The following is a 10,053-nucleotide window of genomic DNA, read 5'->3' as shown; positions in this document are numbered from 1 at the left end:
TCTCCACAAACAGAACTGACCTAAGACCATACAGGCCAGGTGTGTGTGTGTGTGTGTGTGTGTGTGGCAGAGCTCAGTTCTACCTGCAAATGGGAACCTCCAATCCTGAAAGTCAGGTCTGTCACATGGCCTGATCAACAGCTGTCATGTGCCATGCTGATGACCATCTTTTTTTTGGGGGGGGGGGCTAGCTGAGGGGGTCTAGCAGTTTGAAATGAAGACTCCCCATTTCATGTCTCTGAATTTGCATATCCTGGTACTTAAAATTATCATGGGAGAAGGACTCAGGAGACAGCGAAGATCAATTATCATCATCCAAAGACGACGCCCAAGCCATCACTCTCTACACTACCCTGCAACCAAGCAGAGGACAAAGGTCAGTATCTGGGAGGGCACTGCATGTAAGAGTCTTCTGCCTGCTACTTGTAGCCCGAGTTGAACTTGTCCCCTCCCTGGAGAAGAAAAAGACAAGTCCTCTCCAAAGCCAGCTGGTGAGCGAGATACCAACATGTGCTTTCTACGTCAGGGACTGCCTTCAGGATCTCCAGTTTCTCTCCTAGCTCAGTGACAAAGACTAGCTTCAGTGGTGAGATGGAGGGTAATCTAAGTATTCTGGGGGATTTAGCTTAATTTCTTAGTAATGTCCTAAGCAAGTCAAGGTTATTATGAAAGTTCTTATATACAGGCCGATACAGTAAAGTCTGCGGGAGAGTGGGTGAACGCTCGCTCTCCCGGCACGCGCACTGGCCACTCGCCGGTGGGCGCAATTCTGTATTTAAATTAGGCCCAGTGGTAAAAACGGGCAAAAGGAGGCGCTAGGGACACTAGCGCGTCCCTAGCGCCTCCTTTTTGACAGGAGCGGCAGCTGTCAGCGGGTTTGACAGCCGACGCTCAATTTTGCTGGCGTCGGTTCTCGAGCCCACTGACAGCCACGGGCTCGGAAACCGGACGCCGGCAAAATTGAGTGTCCGGTTTTCGGCCCGACAGCCGCAGGCCGAATTCAATTTTTTTTTTTAAACTTTTTTTACTCTTTGGGACCTCCGACTTAATATCGCCATGATATTAAGTCGGAGGGTGCACAGAAAAGCAGTTTTTACTGCTTTTCTGTGCACTTTCCCATTGCTGGAAGAAACTAGCGCCTACCTTTGGGTCGGCGCTAATTTCTGAAAGTAAAATGTGCGGCTTGGCTGCACATTTTACTTTCTGTATCCCGCGCGCATACCTAATAGGGCCCTCAACATGCATTTGCATGTTGAGGGCGCTATTAGGTGCTGCGGGTTGGACGCACGTTTTCCTCCCCTTACTGAATAAGGGGTAAGGGAAAACGCGTGTCCAAGAGCAGGCTAACAGTGCGCTCCGTCGGAGCGCACTGTACTGTATCGGCCTGATAGTGATTTGGCTTTTGGAACTTTTCCTTATATATATTGTTTTTGGCGGGTATTCGGAAAGCACCTTCAGACAGCTTTATGATCTAAAAGGCAAATTTATTGATAGCAATACAAAGACAATACAGTTAAGAGGAACAAGGAAAAAGAGGAAGTCGTTGTTTCTCTGGAGACGCAGGTCTGTGTCAACTGAGCATTGGGCTTGCTTCTCAAAGTGCAGAGCCCTCGGGCTGGAGTTTTTAAACTTTTTGCATTGTCCAATAGAAATACATTGATGCGCATCCTGGGTGTATTATCTTCTTCTAATATCCAATTATGAATGTTACTTTATAGTCCAATCAGGTATCGTCTCTGGGGTGTTGGCTTCTTCCGGTACTGAGCTTGCCAAAGCACATGGTTGCGAAATATGTTGCCAGCAAAGTCAGGAAATACACAGCTCAGGCTTAAGGCCTATATACAATATATATATATATATATATTTTTATTTTTTTTTTTGTTTGTTTAAGGGGTGAAAAGGCTGTCAGTTGCTGAATTAAATGAGTTGCTTGAAGAGATTGAGACTGCAATAAAGGATTACTCGGATGAGTTGGTACAACAGTTGGCGCTGCGGGATGAGCTGGAGTTTGAGAAAGAAGTGAAAAACAGCTTTGTTTCTGTTCTCATTGAAGTGCACTGCAGAATAAACAAAAGGAACATAAAGAAACTGCAAAAAAGAAGTTGAAAAATGGAAGTCCACAGAATGGAAAACGAGAGAAGTCACATGCCTGAAACGGTAAGATATCTTCAGCTGTTTGTGCGCAGATTCACAGAATATTACTTTGGTTTATACTTGTATCTTATTCATGTTTATTTAGAAGCTATTACTGATTCTGACCTCTGGGACTAGAATAATCCAGCATTGCAGACTACGTCCAAATCCATAATATATGTTTTATTTTGAGTTTTATATGTAGTTCTTTAATTTAAATAAATGGTAAGTTCCAAAGTTTGTGAACACTCCCTATTCATGGTGATTTGTGTGCATGATTTGGATTTTAGATTAACTTTCCAAATCTGAGCAGAAGGCAAGATACAGTTCCCTGCCCAAGAAGGCTTACAATTTAAAGACCAGATTTCCTAACCCATTCTGCATGGGAAAACAGTTTAGTAAATCTGGCCCTAAGTTTGTACCTGAGGTAATGGAGAGTTAAACAATTTGCCCAAGCTGTAGATGAGGAAAAGGATAGTCTTTGCTTGTTTTCTCCATAGACTAGCTGGATTAATCCTGCCATACAAGTGGGGTGATGTTATCAGACAATGTTGACTTGGAACATTTCTTGAAAATCCTAGAATGTTTTGGTGGTCATATGTGAAACTGGCTGTCACTCTCTAGACCCTTTAGCTCTGTTTGCAAATGTTATTATGCATACTTTTTTTCATTGTTTATGGGAAAAAGATTTTCTGTTATGATTGGCCCCTCACTTACTCATTATCAGTTTGTCAGTCTTTAAATAAGTTTACTTTATTTTTCAACAGATGTTAAGCCTTGTAGCTTTTTCTTCCAAGCAATGCCTATTTACTTTTCCTCAACTAACTTGCAGTATAAAATTAATTTTTGTCCAATGGAAGATAACATTACATTTTTGTATTGGTGATCAGATTCATCCTATTTTTACTGCTTTTCTCATAGGCTGCCACTTTCAAGAACTGCGATTGATGATTTTAGGAACTTGCACAAGTGCTCTGTGCTAGCTTTAAGCACTTTTGCATCTTGACCTAATTGGAACCCTGGTTGCCATTTCTAGCACTGCATTCAAACACGAGTGACCTTTTGAATCTGGACCATGCTGTTAACCTAGGGATGATCCCTACATCACAGGGTTGGGGCAGATTTACAGTAAAGTGTTTGAAAGCTTGTAATGCATCTGCTCATGCTGTACCTGTTTGGATAACTAAAAGAAGTGGAGTAGCCTAGTGGTTATAGCAGTGGGCTACGAACCAGGAGATCAGGGCCCTGCTGTCGCTCCTTGTGACCTTGGGCAAGTCACTTTACCCTCCATTGCCTCAGGTACAAACTTAGGCCTGGATTTATCAAAATGCGGTAAATATCACATGTGATGGGAAAAGGGGTGTGTTTTATGGTAATAGGGAGTTTATTGCAATTTGCACTAAATACCTATGTGAACAGCTAAGTTACCGCAAACTGTGATCACTTTGAGATAAGTGCCAGAATGTGGTATTTCTACATACAACCACTGGAGGGACCATGTGTACTGTGTGTGAGAGAGAGAGAACCTAGCCATAATGCCCTGACCCTAGATAGGTATTTATATCTCTATGGGAGGCCCACCTAGTAACTCGAGGTGAGGTTTAGGTATTAGTGTAGGGGTTAGGGGCCACTTTGACATTCAATGTGAGACATACGAACAGAACAGTGGTCTCTTGTGAACATTTGATGACCCTCGGAGTGAGGAAACTCACCTAAAGATGAAATCTGTGCAGTGTTCTCTCAACTTAGCTTGATGGCACTCTACCTGGGTAACCCCCTACACTAATACCTAAACCTCACCTTGAGTTACTAGGTGGACCTCCCATAGAGATATAAATACACTCTCTCTCTCTCTTCCCCCCCCCCCCCCCCCCAGGGTGATACAGCTGTAATGCAACTTAACACTCCTGAAAAAGTTGTAGTTAAAGCCATGCAATAGGGCTTCGCAAAACGGTAAACCCACTCCTTCTCTTTTTCGGATTTGCATCACATTTTAATAAACGAGGAGGTTAGATTATAAGCAAGCCCTCTAGGGATAGGAAATACCTATAGTACCTGAATGTAATCCACTTTGAAGCACTGAAAAAAGTGTGAAAAAGCGGAATATAAATCTAAATAAATAGTCGGTAGTGCTGTGAAGCTGGCATTTTCAATGTGCATAAAAATATTGGTAAAAGTGGAACTATTGCTCTACTAGTAGTTCACCATTTTGTAAAGTTATTTGATTTAAAGTTTCTAGTGTTCGTGGTTTAAAGTGTTTGAATACAGTGATCTAGATCTCACAGAATGTGCTGTTTTTTTATGTTAAGGTGTGGCTTTGGCAGGTGATGAATTAAACTGTGTGGCAGCAGATGACTCTCCAGAAGATACAGCAGGAGGAGCCTATCTAGAGGTGCCTGTGCCTCTTCTCCCTAGGTGCCTTTGTCTTCCAGATACAAATTTTCCTCCTTTATCTAATAATCCTGACTCTGTAGTAGTCGTTTTTTGTTTTTTTCCCTGCTGTAACGTTAACATTATTTTTGGTTGTCACTGGGTGGCACAGTAAAGGGAAGAATACAAACCATTTATGGTATCTCATCTGTAGTTTCCTTCTGACGACCTGGAGATTGTAGGAAGATATAAAAATAGTTGGTTGTATTTCAGCTCACTACAGATTGATGGTGATGCTTCCTAAACAAACAGGATTTTTTCTTTGCATTGGCTAAAGATTCTGAATTATTTTGGATTCTGTGTGAGGTTGCTTGTTTGGAAGTAAAAAATGGGATCCACAATAAGAGGAAAGAGTCATCAGTGAGGACAGGCAAGATCTGAACGCTTCAACCCGTGACTGAAATAAATGGGAAGGGTTTTGCCTGCACCCTGAATTCTGACAGTGGATCATTAAGAAGATCAAGGATTGAAGAACTGTCCTGAAATCATTATTTCAAGTAATGGTTTTAACCTTCGCAGCGTAAGTTTAAAATAACCATCTCTCAATTTAGTAGATAAATAGTTTTTCAGGCTAAGTTCAGAATCTAGGATTATTGCAGGGTCTTTCATGAACAAGGTCAGCTTTATCATGTTATTCTCAAATAAAAGTGGGGGGATGTCCTCATTTCTACATTTCCTTTCTAGAAGTATTATTTCCGTTTTGTCCATGTTTAACACAAGTTTCATATGTTGGAAGAGTTGTTTTATGGCGTTTAAATATACAATTATCTTAAATGTTTTTTCAATGGTGTCATCAATGAGGACAAGAAACTGGATTTCGTCGGCATAAATATAAAAATTTAGGCCTAGTCCTGTGAGTAAATGACAGACTGGTAATAAAGATATGTTAAAAAGGGTGGCTGAGAGAGAGTGCAGACCCCTGTGGTACCCCAGTATCTAGTGGAATTTTATTTGAGACTGAGTTTTTGATTTTCACTTGAAAAGAGCATCTGCTAAAGAAAGAATCAAACCATTTTGTGGACGACATCTGAAGTTCCTATTTCTCTCAAGTGGTTAAGTAAGATATTATGGTCCACTGTATCGAAGGCACCAGTAAGTTACCCTCCCATGCACCCTTTTTCTTCATCTCCATCCTCTAGCCTTTGCTTAGCCCATGCCCCTTTGAATTCTTTGACTGTTTTCATCTTCACCACCTCCTCAGGAAGAGCATTGCAGGCATCCACTACCCTCTGTGAAGAAATATTTTCTGGTATTGGTTCTGAGTCACTGCAGCCCCCGGAGTTTCATTTTGTGATCCCTATTCTACTAATTTCTTTCCAATAGTGTTTCAGTTGAATTGAGGAGTTGTATGTATAGATATTAAAAATCTATGTATGATGTTCAGGTGAGTAACATAGGGAATCAAGGACAGATGATAAAACATCAAGAAAAACACTCTGCGCTGATGTTAAAAAGGCAGAGATAAAAGCCTAGTTTTAATTATTTGATGTTTTATGTTTCTGCTATCTTGAAAGTTTATTGGTGTTTGGAAATTTTTTATATGAGTTTTTAATTATTGGATGTTATTCTATTTATCAGTTGTTTAGAAATATGTATTCTTTTTATTAGTATGGTTCTTGATTTTGTTTGATGTTTTATGAGGAATGGTAATGTTTCTGTTTTGAACTATTGAAAAAACATCTCTCAAAAAAAACTACCTGTATATTAATAATAGAAATGCCTTATATATTGCAATTTCTCAGTCATAGAAGGACCTTCATTCCTTTATTTTAAATAAATGAATAGGATCTTTACGCCATTCCTATGATGATGATGGTCCTGCAATTTAAACTAGTCATTGGTTCTGTGTAATACTCCTGAATCCAAGCAAATGATCAACAGTTTTTACTTTTTATTTATTTTGTATTTTTTATCTGCCTTTTTTATTTTTATTGCCTGTTACTGTAAAATGTAATATGTTTTTATGTACTGTTTATCTTTTTTCTATTTTAAACAACTGCAATACTTTGGAACATGTGGTATATAAGTCATTTTAAATAAATGAAATAAAATAGTGGGCTGTGCACATAGGGGTAGATTTTCAAAGGGTTACACGCGTAACCCCCGAAAACCTACCCCTGCGCGCGCCGAGCCTATTTTGCATAGGCTCGGCGGCACGCACAAGCCCTGGGATGCGCATATGTCCCGGGGCTTTAAAAAATGGGTGGACCAGGGGCGTGGCGGCAGTCCGTGCCGGAGGTTTGTGTGTTGGCAGCCGACCGGCAGGCGTAACTTTTGAAACAAAGGGGGGGGGGATTTAGTTAGGGCTGGGGAATGGGTTAGATAGGGGAAGGGAGGGGAGCCAAAAAAAAAGTTCCCTCCAAGGCCACTCCGATTTCAGAGTGGCCTTGGAGGGAACGGGGAAAGCCATCGGGGCTCCCCTTGGGCTCGGTGCGCGCGCACGCCGACCCTGGATTTTATAACATGCACGCGGCAGTACATTTTATGGGTAGCGAGCATAAATGTACCCCGCGCGCGTAACTTTAAAAATCTGCCCCATAGCCTGCTAGCTTTGGGGTGGATTTTAAAAGGGTTACCCGCGTAACCGCGAAAACTCACTCCTGCGCGTGCTGAGCCTATTTTGCATAGGCCCGGTGACGCATGCAAGCCCCGGGATGCGCGTATGTCCCGGGGCTTGAAAAAAGGGGCGGGACCGAGGCCTCTGGCACAGCACAGGGGTGGCCAGATCGGCTCCTCAAGAGGCACAAAGAAGTATGATTTTTCAGGATACCGACAATGAAAATGCATGAGATAGATTTTCATACAGTGCAGGCAAATCTCTCAGCCGTATTCATTGTGGTTATTCTAAAAAACAGGCCTGTTTGCAGTTCATAGGACTAGGGTTATCCAACCCTTAGGTCCTTAATTCCCTTGCACTGGCCCTACTCATACTCAAAAATACCAGCAGCCTCGCTCATCACCCATCCCTCCTTTCTGCCTTCTGTTGCCTCGTCCGTCTCTGCTTCCTGCGGCTGCCTGAGCCTGCTTTGCTCACCTCTGTAGGCGCGCTTCCTAAATCGCTCCCTTTGTTTTCTTTATATGAGGCGACGCCTGCTGATACCTCCGTTTCCCGCCGGACCCGTTTATCAGGTGCACACAGCGCCCTCTAAGGCAGCTCAGTAGGTCCGGGTTGTCTTCCTTAATAGCTCTCATCTGCTTTTCCTCTGCAGATGTGCTCGTACCTGTCCTGCTCTCGGCCTCTTCCCCCATTTCTGGCTTCGGTCCTTGACTGCCAGCGATCGCGGCTGCTGCTGCAGCTGTTTCTTTCTCTTGTCGCTCTCCTCCTTGCCTCGATCGGGCGGCGGGAAAAAAAGAAAAAGTTTCGGCTGCCAGCACTCGATATCTCACCCCTCCTCTTTGAAAGGCACCGCACACTGCCCAACACTGCCAGAGTAAGTACCCCCCCCCCCCCCAAAAAAAAAAAAAAAAACCCCGCCTCTGATTATATTATATAGTGGGAACGTTTCAGATTTTGAGCAGTTTGCCGTTATTTTCTTTCTGTACCTTTTTGGGGTGCACCAATTCCTGCAGTGAGACTGAAGAATGTGAGTGGGTGGCTGTTGGGATGGAGTGGAGATTAGTAAAAGGTGTGATTCAGCACTGTGTGTTTGGATGTATGGAGTGGGGAGATAGTAAAAGGTGTGATTGAGCACTGTGTGTTTGGATGTATGGAGTGGGGAGATAGTAAAAGGTGTGATTCAGCACTGTGTGTTTGGATGTATGGAGTGGGGAGATAGTAAAAGGTGTGATTGAGCACTGTGTTTGGATGTATGGAGTGGGGAGATAGTAAAAGGTGTGATTCAGCACTGTGTGTTTGGATGTATGGAGTGGGGAGATAGTAAAAGGTGTGATTGAGCACTGTGTTTGGATGTATGGAGTGGGGAGATAGTAAAAGGTGTGATTGAGCACTGTGTTTGGATGTATGGAGTGGGGAGATAGTAAAAGGTGTGATTCAGCACTGTGTGTTTGGATGTATGGAGTGGGGAGATAGTAAAAGGTGTGATTGAGCACTGTGTTTGGATGTATGGAGTGGGGAGATAGTAAAAGGTGTGATTCAGCACTGTGTGTTTGGATGTATGGAGTGGGGAGATAGTAAAAGGTGTGATTGAGCACTGTGGGGTAGATTTTAAAAGAAGCGCGATCAGCCTACTTTTGCTTGCGCATCAGACTCAAGCAAAAGTACGCTGGATTTTAGTAGATACGCGCGGAGCCGCGCGTATCCACTAAAATCCTGGATCGGCGCGCGCAAGGCTATCGATTTTGTATAGCCTGCGCGCGCCGAGCCGCGCTGCCTCCCCCCGTTCCCTCCAAGGCCGCTCCGAAATCGGAGCGGCCTCGGAGGGAACTTTCCTTTGCCCTCCCCTCACCTTACCCTCCCTTCCCCTACCTAACCCACCCCCCCGGCCCTGTCTACACCCCCCCCCTTACCTTTGTCGGGGGATTTACGCCTCCCGGAGGGAGACGTAAATCCCCGCGCGCCAGCGGGCCTCCTGCGCGCCGGGCCGCGACCTGGGGGCGGGTACGGAGGGCGTGGCCACGCCCCCGGACCGCCCCGGGCCGTAGCCACGCCCCGGGCCGTAGCCACGCCCCCGTACCCGCCCCCAAAACGCTGCCGACACGCCCCCGAAACGCCGCGACGACCGGGCCCGCCCCCCGACACGCCCCCCTCCGAAAACCCCGGGACGTACGCGAGTCCCGGGGTCTGCGCGCGCCGGTAGGCCTATGTAAAATAGGCTTACCGGCGCGCAGGGCCCTGCTCGCGTAAATCCGCCCGGTTTTGGGCGGATTTACGCGAGCAGGGCTCTGAAAATCCGCCCCTGTGTGTTTGGATGTATGGAGTGGGGAGATAGTAAAAGGTGTGATTGAGCACTGTGTGTTAGGATGTATGGAGTGGGGAGATAGTAAAAGGTATGATTGAGCACTGTGTTGGGATGTATGGAGTGGAGATAGTAAAAGGTGTGATTGAGCTCTGTGTGTTTGGATGTATGGAGTGGGGAGATAGTAAAAGGTGTGATTGAGCACTGTGTGTTTGGATGTATGGAGTGGGGAGATAGTAAAAGGTGTGATTGAGCACTGTGTGTTTGGATGTATGGAGTGGGGAGATAGTAAAAGGTGTGATTGAGCACTGTGTGTTAGGATGTATGGAGTGGGGAGATAGTAAAAGGTGTGATTGAGCACTGTGTTTGGATGTATGGAGTGGGGAGATAGTAAAAGGTGTGATTGAGCACTGTGTGTTTGGATGTATGGAGTGGGGAGATAGTAAAAGGTATGATTGAGCACTGTGTGTTAGGATGTATGGAGTGGGGAGATAGTAAAAGGTATGATTGAGCACTGTGTGTTTGGATGTATGGAGTGGGGAGATAGTAAAAGGTGTGATTGAGCACTGTGTTTGGATGTATGGAGTGGGGAGATAGTAAAAGGTGTGATTGAGCACTGTGTTTGGATGTATGG

At 44.5% G+C, this 10,053-nt stretch overlaps 1 protein-coding gene across 3 annotated transcripts in view; it reads left to right on the top strand.

Annotated features, from left to right (window-relative positions):
• The first annotated feature begins 7,654 nt into the window (after nucleotides 1–7,654).
• The window catches only part of TAF1A (TATA-box binding protein associated factor, RNA polymerase I subunit A), a 74,395-nt gene continuing 71,996 nt past the window's right edge, over nucleotides 7,655–10,053 (top strand). For 2 of the 3 annotated variants that reach the window (XM_029593151.1, XM_029593149.1), the window contains exon 1: nucleotides 7,658–7,994. The gene's annotated coding sequence lies outside the window, so the exon portion shown is untranslated. Of the gene's footprint in view, nucleotides 7,995–10,053 lie in introns of all 3 variants that reach the window. The other variant, XM_029593150.1, reaches the window with a different exon arrangement.

This window comes from Rhinatrema bivittatum, chromosome 3 (genome assembly GCF_901001135.1).
Source record: "Rhinatrema bivittatum chromosome 3, aRhiBiv1.1, whole genome shotgun sequence".
NCBI classification, from domain to species: Eukaryota; Metazoa; Chordata; class Amphibia; order Gymnophiona; family Rhinatrematidae; genus Rhinatrema; species Rhinatrema bivittatum.
The sequence above is the reverse complement of the archived record's forward strand: the minus strand, read 5'-3'. Positions and strand labels throughout refer to the sequence as shown.